The sequence below is a fragment of the Solanum tuberosum genome, unplaced genomic scaffold, assembly GCF_000226075.1.
Source record: "Solanum tuberosum cultivar DM 1-3 516 R44 unplaced genomic scaffold, SolTub_3.0 scf00034, whole genome shotgun sequence".
Lineage (NCBI taxonomy): Eukaryota > Viridiplantae > Streptophyta > Magnoliopsida > Solanales > Solanaceae > Solanum > Solanum tuberosum.
Genome location: NW_006238962.1, coordinates 331,847 through 336,389, shown reverse-complemented (window position 1 = coordinate 336,389; position 4,543 = coordinate 331,847).

Below are 4,543 nucleotides of genomic sequence, written 5' to 3'. Positions count from 1 at the left end.
TTTTAGTTTCAACCTAGTCATCTTACTTAGCAAGAACGTCGGTGAAGATCCAAAGAACCTTTAAATTAAAAGAATTCTAATAATAATATTCATCATTTTTCAAACTTATATTTTTATAAAACTACTAATAATATATTCTTAATAATATTTATGTCACGTTCATAATTCAGTACTCATTAATTTGATTAAAGAATAAACACACAACACTCATATCAAGAGATTAATAATTAGTGAAAGAGAAAGTGAAAAAAAATAAGAATTAATTATGGTGAATAGGAGTCAATTTGAATTAATAAAAAATACTAGTAAATAAATAAAAATGAATGGAAGGAAAAAAAAAAAGTCTTCACACATTAATGAAAAAGACAAAAAAAAAAAAAAAAAAAAGGGAAAGAAAGAAAAAAAAAAAAAAGCTCCAAAAAATTAATGCTGCCCGTGTCGTGTGGCGAATTATCTGCTTTATCAATTGAACCATTCACCATTTTGTTTAGTGGGTGGCAAAGAAAATATATATTACTTTATTTTTATATAAGAGAGAGAGTTTTTTCCAAGACCACTGGAACATTAACTCAAAGAAAAAAAAGATGCATTTATTAGTTCAATTCATTTATTAGGACTACTCAACCTACCAACACTTATTTTGGATGGTTGTTACGTATTGTTTCATAATGTATTGTGTTATATTTTATCGTATTATATTATTTTAATGAATATAATATTTGGATAGATTGTACCCATATAAAAAATCACTTACCCAACCCATTAAATATAGGCGAATTATTAAAATATGGATTTATTTTTTCGGCACAGATGGGAATATCAATCACTCAATGACAAAGTGAAAATTATGCTTGCACAAATCACGATTAGGCGAATTATTAAAATATGGATTTATTTTGTCGGAACAGATGGGAATATCAATCACTCAATGACAAAGTGAAAATTATGCTTGCACAAATCACGATTTTTTCCAAGGTGGTCCAAAAGTTGGGAATTCCAGTATTTTATTCACACGTCATTTCTTGTTTTAATAATTACAAATATATTACTATCTAATACAGTCTTAATGAGTGTATCAGATTCAAATTTAACAAATATATTACGGTAGGTGAAGAAAAAAGGAAAATGGAAAATTGTACTATAAGGTGGGAGTAGTGGTGGCAAATGGGTGGGTTGGGTCAAATTTAGGCAGGTTGAAAATGGGTCAACATAAAATGGGTAATAATTCAATCCGCTCATAATTGATATGGTAAAAATGAATTGGATAAGAAATGAGTTGGGTAAAATACTAGTTTACCCATATTTATCCATATTTTCATGAGTAAATAGTACTTACTTAAGAATTCAACATGAAGAAAATATTTTAGTCTTTTTTTAGATGAAAAATGTTGAAAATGCTTCATTTAGTTTTATTGTATCATAAAAGTAAAAAAAAAATCTTATAACTTTTCAATATAAAATTCAATTATGTAATAACAAGGGGAAAATATTTTTAATTTCAAAGTAAATGAATATTTGCATTTTAGGACTAAAACATGCTTAATGCACTTTAAGCAATGTTAAAGACTAATACATGATTTGCTTATTTTACACTATATTCTATTATCCAATATAAAACTAAACAAATAAAAAAAATATAGTTATAAGTAACAAAAGAAATATACATTTAAAATATATATATTTTTGAAGGACCAAAGACTTTACCTTTTCAATTATAGTGAAAAATAATTAGTTCTATAGAAGAACATAAAAAGCAAGAGAAATTACAATATTTTTATTGATATCATGAATTTATAGGGAATAAAAATTAGAAGTTTAACCCATTTGACTAATTAGTATTTTACCCATATTTAGCTGTTAAAATCATTATTTACATAATATTATTTTGATCTTTTTATTTATAATATTAATATTTTAATTACAAATATATGCATAACAATATAATAAAATTCACTTTTTTTTACGTGGAATACGGTTTTATTTACTACTTTTTGGGGGTAGTGTGCTTATTTTATGAAATTGATAATTTACTATTTTATCTTTTGAATTTTCAAGCACAATCCTGTTGTGATACGTTTTTTTTTTAATAAAACAAAACACCTTTTAATTTCTCTTTCTTTCTCTCTTAATTTTTTATCATGAAATCATACCATTTAATTTTTTATTCTCTCACATATCATCGTTAGTTTTTTAATAAAATCTCCATATTTTCTCATTAAGAATTTTGGTTCTTCTTCATACTTGTTTTTTTTCTTCAAAATTATCTATATTTTGAGATAAAATTGTGTGTTTTTTTTATTTATAAGATCATGAATAGGAAAATTTCATGAATTCGATTTGTAGAACTAATCTGGGTATTGACAGTCGAATTGCAATATTAACAATCTTGACGTGTGTTCGAGATTAAATTTCGAGTTGAATGCATTCTCCCTAATCTTGTTATCGGTAGTAGAAAGGTCTATCTATATTACTCCTAATTTGACAAAAAGAAAGGTAAGGAGAAAGAGGTTTCAACCGTTGATTCGAAGGAGTATTCGTATGATAGTAATTTTATATAGAAGTTCATCTTAGAACAATTTCTTCCATCACTTTATCTTATTTTGAGAAATTATTTTGCCATACAATTAAATTAAAAAATAATTGTTTTTTGATGATTTTTTTGGTATTTCATTGTGCCTAATTTTTTAGTCTTTCTAGAAATTCTGAAAAATAATATTTCTCAAAATGTGGTATTGTTCATTCTAGTGTTGGACCTGAAAGGTAATATTTGATAGAAATTTTGTTGGTGATCGTTGTGGTATAAAATGACTAGCTAAAAAATATTTATAAAATTCTTAACAAACATGCATTATATGATATAAATTATGGTATAAGAGTTGGTATTTAGGCAATCAATTTAGCAAGAATATATGCTCTAGTTTTTTGACGCCAGGGGCACCAATGTCCCAAAAGTATGACGGAAGGTATCTCCATACCATTTACGATAATTCGGGAGTATATTTGTCCTTTTTCCCATATTCTTGCTCCGATACTAATGAAGAAATGCCAATTTATGTATTTATCAAAACATCAACTCAAAGAAAAATAAGTAAACTCCTAAATTATTATGCGTAAAAACCTACAAATAGCGACAAATAAAAGTTATCGCTAAATTTCAAAGTATTACACCTTAAGCTGAACTGGATCTTCAAAAAGATAATGAAGAAAAAGAACATGCATGTGAAAAATAATGTTGAAAAGGATATATTGGGGAAGATATATTTTCAATAATGCAACCAAGTAGGGGCGGAGCCAACATATTGTTAGGGGTTACGAATTCCTTTCGATGGAAAGTATTATTATTTATATATGGTTAGAATTATTTTTTAGGTATATACAGTAAATGTTGAACTCCATTCAATTAGTTCGTGCGTTTACTTACCAAGTGTATGATCGTCTCACATAATGTTTTATCTAAAATAAACTATAAAATAATATTTTTACTTATTAATTAGGTATTCTAACACTTTATTTGGGTAGACATTGAAAACGTCAGTACAATAATTTAACTCAACTAACCCTTTATTTAGAAAAAACTTGATAACGTTAGATACAAGAACCAAATAACACGTGAATTTAATTTTAAAATGTTGTCTTCAGGTAATGATGGGAATAAATTCGGACCTCAATGGGCCATACGTAAGGGCATGTACGTGCGACATATTAACTCAAAGAAAAATAGACGCATTTATTAGTTCAATCATTTATTAGGACGACTCAACCTACTCACACTTTGTTTGAATGGTTGTTACATATTGCTTTAGATTCTATTGTATTGTGTTGTATGGTATTGTACTGTATTGTTTTAATGGATACAATGTTTAGATATATTATATTCTTTTTTGTCGCTATATAATGTCATACATTCATAAATTAAGTGATAAATCTATAAGAAAAAGTAGGGTACGAGCTATGATGAAATGGTAGTATAAAAGATGAAATATAATTATTAAATAATAAATAAAGATAAAAATAAGAAGAAATTATTAAGGTAACGATGCGATCACACCAAATCGGTTGTTACATAAAATGAGTCTTTTCGTTGTTAGCCAACGATACGATACAATAGAATTTAAGTAACAATCAAAACAAACATTGTATTTAAACTAACGATACAATACAATACAACAGGTAACAACCATCCAAACAAGGAGTTAATGTTGGAAACTATTGAAACACTTAATTAATATTATACAATAAAATCTTACTAAATTAATACTTGGTTAATTAATAACTTCTTTAAGATAATATTTTCTTCCGATCTCGACTTGGGCCAATGAAAAAATTACCCATTTTGATAAAATATATTTTCAGAAGACTCATATATAAATATATGGTCCCAAATATTATAGATTAATAATTCTTTAAAAGTACAAATATATCTAAAACAATTTAGTGAAATATGATTCCACTGTTAAAATTTAATCTCGTTGAAGCTCATCTCTAACTCTTCTTATTACATTCGCGGTGTTGTCTTTTCGAACTGCATCATAAATTGTGAAGA